The following is a 14,957-nucleotide window of genomic DNA, read 5'->3' as shown; positions in this document are numbered from 1 at the left end:
TCTTCTACCTTTCATTCAAGCCCTTGAACTCAAAGAGCACCTTAAGCAGCTACTTTATTTCATCTAAATCCTTTTATTTTTTCTGTCTCATCAGAATCAGTAGCCACTGTAGATTTTTCTTTTATTGACTGAGGTCTCCTTTTAGAGTCTGCGCACGTAAGTAAGCCCACCTTCATGCTAATATTTCACTAATTCATCTTCCTAAAGATCATCATGTATCACTAACTGGGTACTGAATTTTATTCCTTGGAATTTTACAAATCCTAAGGCATTGCCATCACTTCTACGTTACCAACAAACACTTCCTCATTAGCTTGAAACAGCCCTGGAAAGCAGTTCCCTTCTTGATTCCCCAAACATCCTAAAATATATACTCACCAGTATGATTACAAGATGGATTTATTTATACTTGAATAAGCCCTGTTGTCAGACTTAAATTCTTGGTGAAAGAAGATGGTTACAGATGACAGTAAAATCTCATAGTCTCAAAGGTGTCAAGATAATTCAATGGGGAAAGGACAGGCTTTTCAGTAAAAGGTGCTGGAATAACTAGATATTCACATGGGGGGAGATTAAACTTTGGTCCTCACCTCACACAGCACACAAAAATTAACTTGAAATAAATCACAGATCTGTATATACGAGCAAAAACTACAGAACTTCTAGAAGAAAATATAGGAGAAAATCTTTGTGACACTGAGTTAGACCAAGATTTCTTTTAACTAAAAGAAGCACAAACTATAAAAGAAATATTGATAGAATAGATCTCATCAAAATTAAAATAGACCATCAAAATTAAAAACTCTCGCTCTTCAAGAAATACAGTTAAGAAAATGAAATGCAAGCCACAGACAGAGAAAATATTTGTAAAATATCTGCCAAAGAGCTGGTGCCCAGAAAATATAAAGAATCCTTACAATGAAATAGTAAGAAGACAAACAGCAGAGTTTTTAAAAAATGGGCAAAAGATGTAACAGACACTTCAAATATTAAGCAGATATCTTCACAAAGAAGATACTCAAATGGCCAAAAAATAAAAATAAAAAGATGCTCAATATCATGTTATCAGGGAAATGCAAATTAAAATCATACTGAGAAACCACCACAGCTGAAGTTAAAAGGGTGTGAAACACCTAGAACCCTCACACAGGGCTGCTAGTGAGCATATAGAATGGTACAGTCATATTAGAAAAGAGCTTCTTATTTAAAAAAAAAAGTATCTTATTAAAAAAAAAGTATCTTATGAATAAAACATGAACTTTATTATACTACCCAGGAATCCAACTCTTAGGTATTTACCCAAAACGAAAACATATAGTCATAAAGATTTTTATGTCAATGTTCATATAAGTGTTATTCATAATAGCCAAAGACTAGAAACAACACAAATGTCCGTAAATTGCTGAATGGATAAACAAATCGTGGTTAATCTTTACTTGGGGATATTACTCAACTGTAGACAAAGAATGTTTTGATTTATCAGTAACCAAAGGATGTTGCAGCCATCAAGCCAACAGCCACTGCAGCCGCCCGCAGCTGTGCACCCTGAGGGGGTTCAGAATGGAGGAAAACAGGAGACTGGCCCCAGACAGTTAAGGTGCACATCAAAGGAATGAGCTCAATCGCCCAGACTCTTGCATCTTTCCACAGTAGAAAAGCACTCAATTCATTAGCTTGAGATGTTTTGCTTTATTTTTTTTTTTAATTAGCAGAACTCTTTTGATGTTCAACTACCTGGTTGCTTTTTGCAAAAGTCCTATATATCCTGGCTCCTCTCTTACCCCTTCCGAACAGCCCTCAGAGCTATCGGAGAGCCTGTCTCCTAGGCTTCAGTCCTCAGTATGTCCACCGAATACAACATAATTCTCAACTGTCAACAGAATACAAAGGAAGACGCTACTAACACATGCAATAACATGAATAAAAGTCAAACCAAAAGACCTCATAAGGAACTCCATTTATTATGAAATCCTAGAAAATACAAAATTATAGTGACAGAAAGCAGATTAGTGGCTGCCTGAGGTTGGTGGCCAAGGCAGAGAGACACCAGAAAACAAGACTTTTTAGGAGTCTTGATGGAACTTTTCTGCTTCAGGATATGGTGGCAGTTACATGACTATATATAATTATAAAAATTCATCAAGCTATGCTTCAAATGGATGCGTGTCACTGTACATAAACTATACCTCAGTATATATGAAAGAAGAGAAGAGAGTTTGTCATCTCGAGACAGGACGGAAGAGAGAGCAGGGCACACCAGTGAAGAGAGTGACAAAAGCCCAGCTATGGAGACACGGCACAAGGGGGTTAAAGGTCGCCTGGCCCGAGATGGTGGGATATTTGAGCTGGAGCCTCGTGAAAGGCTCACTGTAATACATTAGCTGCTAAATGACACGCCCACAGGCTGACCATAAAAGGCCAGAAGGTGGGCAGCGGCCCAAGTCCTGGAAATCCCAACTTCCTCCCCCAAAACCTCTGGGATAATTCTCTCACCTATTGGCCTATGAAATGGCCCAGACCACATACCCTGGGGCCACTCGCACCTTCTGAGATGGCCCACTTTCTGTGGAGTGTGTGTCTCTCTAAACAGAAGTGCTTTCACTTTACCATGGCTGGGTCTTAAATTCTTCTATGCATGAAGCCAAGGACCCTCACTTGGTGGCCCATCCCAGGAACTTGCCCAAGACCTGGGTCATGACCATCCTCTCACGCCCCCTTCTCCTGCAACAACATCTACACTTTTAACAATCACTAATCACTTTAACTTTTGTCCTTACTATCCTGTAACTTTCTGCTGGTTTTTGGAGAACTTTTAAATGCACAACCCAGTTTGCCACTTCTAGGTGTTTCTGTGAACAGTATGGAAAATAATCACCAAGCTCTGAATGAGGGCTTCAGCCCTCTTTAAAGAGTGCACGTGAGTTTTAATGCACTGACTTCACAGCATCTACTTTGGAAGCCACTTGCTTCTTTCAAGGCTTTAAGTGACAGCCCATAAGGTAACCTTTAAACAAAGGAGCATTATAATAGTAACAGTGATGGCAACCAACACTAGTCACGTCCCCTGCGCCGGGCCACACAGATCGCGAATAGCTATTTACCCCACTCTTCACCATTTGCAAGCAATACTCCAACCCACACAGGCCTTATTTTAGTTCTGACAGCACCCTCCCAACCCCTACTCTTTTTTTTCTTTTGCTCTGGGGCCATCCCACATCGGGCTCCCTCGGCCTTCCGCCTCCACCCTGATGGGCTGACTCCCACCACTCCCCCCTTGTCGATCTATGAGCTGCCTCTTCAGGGAGAGCTCCCCCCAGTAGTTCTCTTTCATGGTGCCTTGATATCTTCCTTGACAGAAAATACCACAACTTTAAATTATTTGTTTGCTTACCTCTTTGTTTTCTGTCTTCTCCATGTCCTTTCATTTACCACTGTAAACCAGTGCCAGTACAGTGCCTGCCACAAAACTGATGCTCAGTAAACGTACTGAATGACTAAATGAATGAACAAGTTGGGGAGGGTACAGCTCAGTGGTAGAGTATGTGCTCAGCATGCACGAGGTCCTGGGTTCGATCCCCAGTACCCCCATTAATAAATAAATAAATATTAAATAAACCTAATTACCTCCCCCTTCCAAAAACAAACAAAAAGTACATGAAACTTAGAACTAAATGAATGAACAAGAACTTCCTAATTCAGTCCCGATCACAACCCTAGTGACACAGGTACCACATGGAGATGAGAAAACCGAGACTCTGAGAGGTTAACACTGCCATGGCCATTACGCTGCCATTAAGTGGTGGTGCCACAACACAAACCCAGGCCTCTCCGTCTCCAAATCGCGTCGCCTAACTACACGTTAACGTCTATATGCAGCGTAGCAAAACTCACTGAATTTCTACAGTGGATTGTTAGTCTGCTCACCTCGTCTTAAGGTACTGGTCAGACCCTACCACGAACTCTCAGGACTGTTCAGATTACTTCCCTGGAATTTTGTCTGATCGCATATTCTTTGAAACAACTGAGCCAGCTCAACCGCTAAGCAGAAATATTTACTAGGCCTGACGGCACTTTCTGGAATAGGCTTTAATTGTTTAGTACACTCCTAAACAGTCAATGCGCATTTCCACTAGAGTAGATGATGTAGTATTTACACAGTCACCCTACTAACGACAGAGCCTGCTGGCTCACTGCTCTTACACACTCCCAGCTCTCCCTCCGCTGTGCTTCCTGCCGAGACTCAACAACAAAATGCCAGCCGTCGTAAGAAAAAGCCTCAAATATGCCTAGAGGCGTGGCTTATACACAGCAATTAAGGAAAAAAACAAAGGTTATATTCAGTAACGTGAGACTTACTACAATAATTCTATTCATCAGGAAAAAAAATTAAAGCCAGGAAAAGAACAGTGGAATAAAAGAGCTTTTGAATGACAGTGAACTTAAACAAGTCAGTCAGGATAGTGAGTCATTCTCAAGTGTATACCTCAAAAATGTGAACAGATACTACCACAAGTCCTAAGATGCTAATTATAATCTTCGTCAAAATAAGGAAATAATGCTGCTTTACGGAGAATTCCTGTTTTCAATGGGGTTATAGTTTTGCCACATGCATGAGAACTGTAAATGGTCTTAAGACTAGTTCCTGAAACACTGCCTACGGATGGGGCAGCTAGAGGGGATATAATGGAACACACAAGGGGAAAACAGCAACCAAAGGCCTGGTGAAGTTCTGTACTATCCTTCAGGGTGGGAATAAGATAAAGAAATTCTTTCATCTTGGTGTAATACCATTCACATCACGCAGAGAGCTCATACTCGCGAAGAGGAAGCATGCCAATTAAACATATTCTTAACTTTAAGTAATGAAACATTTTTTCTTGCAAGGAGCCCTTTCTAATTTACCTGTTTCTACCTATAGCATTGCCATGTCAGACTTTACGTTCAAAAGCTTAGTGTCATTTTTAACATTTTCATTTTCTTTCCGCAATCTAGGTGTAATCTCTCACTAATTTCCGAATTTCTTCTCAATCATCTCTTGCTCTTTTCACTTCCCCCACTACCACATTAGTCTACAACTGTATTTTGCTCATGGAATTGTATTTGTTGAATGAAAAGAAAATGTTGTTCCAAGACAGTGTCCAGTGATCTATTGGGATCATTTGGTAGGAATATCATAAATAACTTGCCAATCATAGTAACTAACAATACTTGAATTCAAGTCTTTCCCTATATTCTTCTCACTAACTTGGATTTCCATGTTTCCTTGCGTAGGAAATTAAAATGATGGCACTTGGGCAACTATGCCAGACATAACAGATAACCTGTCCATAAGACCATTCACTCAGGTGAATGTCACTTGTTACATATGTTACAACTATATAAAAAGCTGAAAATCAATGACCCTTACTGTGCTATGCTATGATCTATGAAGGTATATTGATACCAATTCCCTGAACCCTCACACTATTAATTAGTATTAGATATGCCTGGGTACAACACAAAACTTAAAGCAGCAAGGCTAAGACAAGAGAAAATATCGATTTCTCTCTGGATGTCTAGGAAATCTAGAGCTAAGACATCCAGGTCTGATCTGAGGACTCTAGAGTCAACACAATTCCAGGCTCTTTGGTCTCCTCCAGTATCCCCTTCCATCCTCAAAGTCACCTCATGGTCCAAAGGCGGTCGCTGGACCTCCAGCCATCACACAGACAGCAGGAATGAAGGACAATGGGTGGCAAGAGGAAGGAGTGTACAGGGGGAAGAGGGTAACAATACTGCTTGCCTCAGATAAAAACTTTCAGAGGAAGGGCTGGGAAGACAAACACTGGCGCTCACAGCACCTAAGACAGTCAGGGCCTGAGGGCTAAGACCAAACAGAGAAAGAAAGCAATGAGAAGTCAGTCTAAATCTCAGTTGCTTAAGTCTGCAATGCATTTGCCCATTCTTAAGCAGCACAGATTGGCAGAAGCCAAGCAGTGAGTAGCAACAGTAGTCAAAAAGCTAAACAGTTTCTGACAATCTCACAGTCCTGGGAAGACAAAAATGGAAGCTGAGGACCCACCACTGAGGCAGGAGGCTGGCAGGTGCCCCAGACTTCAGCTGAGGACCCTGAATGACCATACCACAGGCATAACGGAGAGCCAGAAATAAACAAGGCCTAATAAACACTAAAGTGCAGACGTGCAACTCAGGTTCAGACATAATGAACTACGTCACCCTGTCTCTCCTCTGCCTGCCGGAGGAAAAAAGTTTACCGATAACCTCTACACATCCTTCACGCAATAGCTGCTGCTCAACAGAAAATTACCAGGCATATGAAGAAACAGCACCAAGAAAAAAAAAAAACAAACAGAAAAAGGAAACACAGATTCACAAGGTAAGTCAAGATATTACCGTATCAGAGACAGATTTTTTAAAACTCTGTAATTAATACGTTGAGGAAGACCTAAGACGAGATAGATAATCTCGCCAAAGAGTTGGACTCTCTTTTTAATCATATGAAACTTCTAGGACTGAAAACTGCAATTACCGAAATTAAAACCTCAACAGCCTTAACAGCAGATCAGACACAGCAGCAGAGAGGACTAGTGCTCTGTAACATAAACTGGCACAAAATGCAGACTGAAACAAGAAGAGGAAAAAAGGCGGAAAATACATGAAAGAGAATGAGACACAGGAAACAGTCTAACTTACATGTAACTGGAGTCCCAGAAAAGGAAGGTAGAGACAATGGTGCAGAAGCAGTTTTTAAAGAGCTAATAAGCAAGAATGGTAACTCATAGATTCAAAAGGCAAAATAAACCCCAAGGAGGATAAATACAAAGAAAAAACCACCTGGACACGTCAGAGTGAAATTTCTGAAATCTAAAGACAAGGAAGACATCTTAAAAGCTGTCGGAGAAAAAGACATAATCTTCAAAGGAACAGCAAATTTCTAGAAGGGAACTATCAAAGTCAGGAGACAATGAAATAACACCTTTAAAGTGCTGAAAGAAAGTAACCAACAACTTAGAACTTCGACATTTTTAAAGCATCCTTTAAAATTGAATCAAAAAATAAAGACACTTCAGATCAACAATTGAGACATTTAATAGCTAAACACATACACTGAAATAATAAAGGGAATTCTTCAAGCAGAAGATTATGAGTCCTGATGGAAGAACACACATGAAGGAAGGAATAAAGAGCAATACAAAAAGCAGACATACAGATATGAAATACACACGACTTAAAAATACATGTACAATCAAAACATACATGAATGCTACCTAACGGCGGGCAGACATAAATGGAGTTGAAGTATTTTAAGGCTACCAGATTTTTTTTAGGAAATGGGTAACAGCACTAATTTACTATATATTCTAGTAAGTCAAGGACGAATAATGCCAGATAGAGCAACACTAAAAGACAGCAACAGAATTTGTAATTAACAAACTAGTAAATGTGAAAGTAGACATTAAAAATTATTTGAGTAATCTAAAAGATGGCAAGGAAAGACAGAAAAAAGATTTTTAAATAGGTGGGATGATAGAAAATCAGATGTAGATCCACATGACAGTAATATATGTATGCAGATTGAACACTGCAGTTAAAAGATAAAAATAATCAAAATAAACGTAAACATACAGATATATATTATTTATAAGAGATACATCCTAAATATAAGGACAGAAAAGTTTGAAAGGAAAAAAGGAGGTGGCGGATAGATATATCACGCAAACACAGATCTAAAGAAAGCTGGTATCACTCTACTTAGCTTAGACAAAGTCGATTTAGACAAGAATTACTACGAGAGATAAAAAGTTACATCTCAGAGCAACAGAAGAATCAATCTATGCAGAAAACATAAGAATGAACCTAATAATATAGCCTCAAAATATATAAGGAAAAAATTGACAAAATTGAAGGGAACAATGACCAATTTACATTCAGAGCAGAAAATGTTAACGTGGAGAAAGGTCAGGTAGTCCGATCTCTCCAGACCTCTTAACAATAAATCAATCATAGTCAATATTTTTGAGCAAATCAGTCTGGCTCTCAATTACAGAGGCACCACCAACTGAGGACCTAGATGTTACATAATCCTTGCATGAAAGAAGGAGGCCCACTGACTACTTCCTTTGGGGTCACAACCAGAGAATTTTTTAAAAATTCTAGAGCAACTTCATGTCCTCAAAAGAATTTTTAACAGATTACTGAAGCTAAAGCATACAACTCGTTATCAATTATGGATATGATTAATTATACATCAGATTAACTCTGCTGCATATTTTGTTGTCCTTCTACACTAAACTTCCTGCCTGCTAATTATCTTCAAGTTCACTCAGCTCCGTTATCCAACATATTAGAGAGCAACTTGAAACCATCTGCTTGATCAAAACTAGACAACTTCTTAGCAGTAGGAAAGATCAAAGAACAGTCACAAAAAGAGACCTCTGAAGCCCAATACTACGAAGCCAGCAGGAATGATAGCCAGCCGAAATGATACAACAGCAATTAAAATTTGTTACCATTTTTAATGCCTCTTTATGATATAACCATAGCAACTATAGACGATGGTAAAGTTTACACGTTTCTCTAAATATATTATACTTAGCAAAGGAAATTAGAGTGGTGTGAATAACATTCTACTTCAAGTTAAGACTTACGATTTTAAAAGCAAACTTCAAATTGAATTACCGCCAATGTTAAATTGAAGTCATGGGGCTGAAAGTCTGACTAAAGTGGATTTAAAAGAAAAATGGAAGAGGAAAAGTTGAAGACAATGAGCCCAGACAACTCCTTGGAGGGAATTTACTGCAAAAGGGAAGAGAGAAATGGAACACTTGCGGGCAAGAGGAGCAGAGTCAAAGGAAGTACTTTTTCATTTGATGAGAGAAATACCAGCACACGGTGTATGGTGGGAATGAGGCACTAGAGGAGGAAAACTGAGGACACGAGAAAGAACAGGGAGCTGAGTGAGCCCTGTTTATGTGTGCACGAGAGGACAGAGAATTTAGTGCAAAGGAGAGGGGCGAGCCTTACACGGGAGCGGAGACAGTTCGTGTGCAGCAGGAACAGGCAGTCCATGTGTTCAGTTGACGCGAAGAAGGTAACTAACAGTGCTAGTCTGTTAGTCCATTGAAGCAATTAGCTTCAAGCTTCTCAGTGAAAAAGATAATCAGCTGAGAACTGAATGGGCAAGAGATGTGGAAGGTTTGAGAAAAGCGAGGAAAATGCGATAGCCCCCAGCAGGAATGAAGCAGGGTAACACAGTATGCCTGCCAGGCAGCACCGAAAGCCCACCGAAGGCTGACAACCACGAATTTGGAGCACAACTAGCCAGAAGATGGGGCGTATTCTCCAGCCACATCTCGCTGCACAGGCACAAGCAAAGCAGCTGTAAAGTTGGCAAGAGCCTCCTGGGAAGTGACGGGTCAGACCAACTGCCAACAAGACTCTGAAGCCCTGGCCTCTTCATCCCCTCCTCCTCCGCCCCCTCGACTGCTTCCACTGCTACAAGGACATGCGCTGATGCCTGCCCAGAGGAACACCGTCATCTCAGGTCTCCTTCACTAGCAGTGTTCCTCTGGGTCTCTTTCCTTGTCTTCACTCCCTGTCATCAAGTTCTCCCACGAGTGATCACATCCACTCCCAAAATGATGAACCCTGCGCATCTGTGTCCCTGAACTCTATACTACCTACATGCTAAACTCATATTCCGATGCCTTCTGGAAGTCTACACCTGGATAGCCACAGGATAGATACCAGTGTGTCTAAAACAACCCTTGACAGTCTGGTTCTAGTCTGTGGCTGTGGAATTCCAAACACACCTCCTTAAGCCACTCCCTACCCAAGGACCTCATAATCAAGGCTCTCTGTACTTCCCCCTCAAACACACTCGGCTGTTTAATAACCCCACACCCCTGCAGATTATCACATCTACTTCACGTTAGTAACTTTATATAAACTATAGCCACTTAATCCTAGTCAAGTTGAAAGTCGTATCATCCTGAAGTTGTATATAAATATCTAAAGAACTCACGCAGATCCACTCAAGTTATATATAAATATCTAAAGAACTCACACAGATCCACTCTTCTGTGCTATAAATATGGAGCAAATACAGTATATTTCTTCTGGAGTTTTTGACAATGTCTAATTTCAAAGTATCCTGTCTACAATGAACCACAGCTCATCTTGCTTAATATTAGGACATGTTTTGTTCCTGCCTAGATGACATATTCAAGCCAACTACTCACACTTTTTTTTTAATCCTACTTCTGGAAAAAAATCATAAAAAGCAATACAAGCCGTGAAGTCAAGTTCGGTTATACACTTCTATAATCATGACAGTACAATTTCCAAATAGTGGAAATAAGAGACTGCCAAATTCCCTAACCTAAAGGTCCACACCTAATAGTGCGAAGAAGGTAAGTCCCCTCAAGAAGACAGATACGTGTCTGTGTGTGTGTGTGTGTGTACCTAAGGCACTGTGTAGGCAGTATACACTGTGTATTAGACAAACCAGTTTTTCAGGGAGTTTCTGAGGACTATAAACGAATGTGTAAATGCTTTAGGATGTTTCAATTGAAGTCAATATTTACTGACTCAAATAATGTCTTCCACTTCTCATTTTGAAAACATGAACAAAGAAATTACAATTTCAAAAATACCACAAAAACAATATGGCTGACAGTCATTTTTTGAGTATAATAAAACAGCAACTTTTAAGATCATTTTCCAAGCCACTCGGTAATTCAACACCCGAAGTGTACAAAGAGGGTATTCCAAGCACCGTCGTAAGGCTTTCTACAGGGTAGACAGTTAGGATTATGATGGAGCAGTACAAAGTCTCACTTTGACCTGAACTATTATTACAGCCTAGCACTGATGGAGCTTCAGACATGCCTATCACCTAAGTCACATTATACAATGATAATACATGGAAATACAATGCATTAAGCCCGAATCTATTCTGCTTTCTTAAACAATCACAAAGTATAACTTAAACCTTGATCAAACATCTTATAAATACAAACCGTTGCTACGTGATTAGAGAGATGACTGTTTTCAGTTGGGTGGGGCGGGGGGGGGGCCCTTCTCGTTCCTGATTATAAACCACTGCTTCACCACTGACTGGCAATTTATCCTCACCTCTCTCAGCCTCATTTCCAACATGGGAAGACTAAGATACCACCACATCGTGAAGTTTTTTGAAGGAATTAATCAGCCAACAGAGCAAGCAGTACTTGCATATAGAAGAAACAATGGAATGACAGACAATAAAATATTAACAGAGATCTTTCCTGAGTAAGGAAATCAAAAAGAGAATTTGTTAAAAAAAAAAAATCTTCGCTTTCTGTGTTCTGTGTTGTCCAGGTTTTCTGCATTAAGGATAATAGTTCTATAAAAACAAAATGAAAAAATAAAGTCTTGTTTTGTTCTAAAAAGCAGAATACATTATGCAAATCTCAAATTTCACGTTATTTTCTATAATAACAGTCACTAAATACTCACCGTGTGCCAGATACAGTACATAAATTATCTCACTTTATGCTCACAAGTAACCTCTGAATGTGTCAACCAGGCATTTATAAAATATGTACTAATATTAAGCAAAATAAGGTTTAAATATAAGAAAACTGAGGATCAGAAAGGTCGCTCAGCTAGTCCATGACAGAGCCAGGATTCAAACCCCAGTCTGATTTGTACGCTCCAGACACCGCATTTCACAGGGTTAATTATTAACTTGTCAACCAAAGCAAGAATCATCTTACTATTAAGGAACAGAAAGAAAATGCAAATATTTGAAGGCTCGGGGGCTTTTTTCCTATGTAACCCTGCCCTACAACACCCTCTTTCCTGTCCTTACTGCTGTAGTTAAGTGTCTCTAGAAGAGAAAGCGATACTGTTGGGTTATCTGTTCTTCAAAGATTCCTAAGTTTAGCAAACTTCATGCATCAAGCCGTTCAAACAACTAAAACACAGCTGAGAACAAAGCTAAACAAAGAAGAAAAAAGAGCTCTAAACAGTTTAAAAATAAAAGTGTTCCAACAATAACGAATTATAGTTTATGTATTTTTCCCATAAAGTCTCTCAAAACCTTCATTCAGAACTAATTTATCCTGTTTTTATTCAGAACTATTTTTAGACACAATTAAAACCATGCTGCTGGTTTTCATTCCCAAGTCAAAGAAGATTAAAGCAGAAAATCAGAAATAGGAAGGACTGTGAGAGGCAAATACACTGATACTGTACAAAAAGTACAGCCTGCCTGAGGAAGTCAAAGTTTAAAAATTTATAAGGAAGTGCTTAAAAAAAAAAAAGCTAAATCTATTTTGAGTATATTCAAGCAGCCCTGAATACCTCATTAGGCTCTGAGTTACTAAGAAAAAATAGTTAATATACTTCATGGCATAAAATTGCAAAATAAAAATGTAAGTAGTTTTATCCAAAATAGTTATAAAAGTATATGCTTCAAGCATCCAAAAAAATCACATTATACTTCATTTCCTAATTGAACAGTTGTTACATGCATGAAAACTAGTCAAGCAATATAGATGTATATAAAGAAAAGTGAAATCTCTTCCCACCTTCCTCCCTCCCAAACCCAATCCCCAGTAGTAACTGTTTTTGGTGTTCTTCCCTATTTCTCTTCTGCACAAGCTAAAACAGATACAACCACATCATGCACACATGCATAAGAACACACACATGTACACATACATACGTACTGGAGGGCAGGCAACAGGACCATACTGTGCATACTGGTCTGTACTTTCTTTTTCTACTCGCATATATTTTCTGGCTATGTTCCAGGCCTGTTCACATAAACCAAGCTTACTATTTTTATCAGCTGGCTGTATTATACTCCACTGAATGGATATACCATAGTGTATGAGCCTTTCTCCCACTAACAAACAATTAGACAATTTCTAGAGGTTTGATATTATGTAAACAATGCTACAGTGAAGATCTTTGTGCACACAGGCAGGGACAGCATTTCTATAGAATAGTGTCTCTGATATGACTGAACGGGCCAGATGAAACCCATTAATTTTGATAAAGAATACCACATTGCCAATTCAAAACATATACCAATTTTTCTCTTACATGTTAGTACCTTTTTATCATACTGGACATTATTTCTATTTTTCAAATTTTAGCCAATCATAGGCACACATGGAATTTCTCTACTGTTTACATGTGCACTCTCCAACAAACTCTGCTAGTTGCCACTACAATATTCCCACATCCTCCTTCCTAACAGAATCCCTAGTCTTTCTCAGCAAGAATGCTTCAAGTAAAAAAGCACTTGCTTCCCAGGCCTCCTTGCAGCTGCTGGCAGCATGTGACGTGGTTCTAGCTGACGGTTTAAGGAAAAGCCTTGGCATTCCTTCCACAGAGGACATCCACTCTGGATTTCCCACTCTCCTTTTTCTTCTGGCCTGGCTCTTGGACCTGAGGATGGCGATGCAGCAGCTATTTTGCAAACATGAGGACAAAGACTGAGTGTGACTGAGGAGAAAAATGAAAAGACCCAAGCTATTCAAGGCATTTCTTGACCTACTCTACCTGCCCTACTACCCGCCCTGGACTGTTCCAGCCATTCCACCTGACTTGAACTTACTTGCACCTGAATGTAATTCTAATTATAAACAGTTATCTGGTGACCAGTGACATTCAAAGTCCTTTCACAAGTTACTAGCCATTTGTGCTTCCGCTGTAACTTGGCTGCTATATCTGCTGACTTTCTACTTGGTTGCCTCTTCATCTGCAGACATGGAGTTTGCAGAACACCATCATATGGGAACTGACAAATTTCTCAATGTCTCGGTTTTATTAGTCATTAGCAAATAAGTTTTGAAGAAATAAAAGTATTGGTCTTTTGGTAGTTTCTGGAAAAACTAGACCTCTACTTACTGTTCAATCCACCAATCATATTCCTGGGTATTTATCGCAGGGAAATGAAAACTCATGTCTACACAAAAAACTGTATATGAATGCCCACAGCAGCTTTATTTGTACTGGTCAAAATCTTGAAACAATCCAAATATCCTTCAATGGGTGAATGGTTAAACAGACTCTGGTACATCAGTACTCAGCAAAACAAAACAAAAAACCCACAAATGGCTGATATATGAAACAGTCTGACCAAAAAAAAAGCCAATTCCCCAAAGTAACACAATATGTGATCCCATTTATATAATATTCTCAAAGTGACACAGTTATAAAGACCAGAAACAAATCAGTGTTTGCAAGGGATTAGGGAAGGACAGGGAGGGTGTAGGGGAACGGGTGTGGCTATAAAGGTGATGGAACAGTTCTTGGGTACCTTGATGGTGATGGTGGTTACAAGCACCCTATATTGTGACAAAACTATGTAAAACTATACACCACCACACACACACACACACAAAAGTGCACGTAAAACTGGTGAAGTCTGAATAAGGTCTGTGGACAGCACCAGTGCCAACATCCTGGTTCTGACCTTTAACCGCAGTTCTGTAACATGTTACCACTTGGGGGAAACGGGGTGAAGGGCACACAGGACCTCTCAGTACTACTTCTTGCAGCTTTCTGTGAATCTGTAATCATTTCATTTTTAGTACATGTGCTGTTTAGGCAAGCACTGCAATTGTTCCAAAATTTTAAAAGTATTTGGTCCCATTTTTGAAAACTTCATAGTCAATATACCCTTTCTCGCTTTTCAATTTTCTCGCAGCAGAGTCTGGGTAACTTTTTTCTTCCTTTCAACTCCACTCCAAGCCCTACATTTTCAGTCAAGGTTTCATATGATAATCAGAATGCATGAGAAAATCACTGCTTCCTTCAACCAGTTTTGTACACAGACAATTTCTAGCTGCTGATAATTCAGCCCATGGGCCTCCAGGACAAGCTGGTCTGTCCTTGGTATTTTTGATTGTTCACTTTACAGAAAGATAAGGGCTTTCTCACAATTATTTAAAATTTAA

The 14,957-nt window shown here is 39.5% G+C and overlaps 1 protein-coding gene across 3 annotated transcripts in view; it reads right to left on the bottom strand.

Annotated features, from left to right (window-relative positions):
* The window catches only part of USP6NL (USP6 N-terminal like), a 127,663-nt gene that overhangs the window by 70,698 nt on the left and 42,008 nt on the right, over positions 1-14,957 (bottom strand). The window lies entirely within an intron of this gene.

The sequence above is a fragment of the Vicugna pacos genome, chromosome 35 (genome assembly GCF_048564905.1).
Source record: "Vicugna pacos chromosome 35, VicPac4, whole genome shotgun sequence".
In the NCBI taxonomy this organism is placed as follows: Eukaryota; Metazoa; Chordata; class Mammalia; order Artiodactyla; family Camelidae; genus Vicugna; species Vicugna pacos.
Note: the sequence above shows the minus strand (reverse complement) of the source record. Positions and strands in the feature narration are given on the sequence as shown.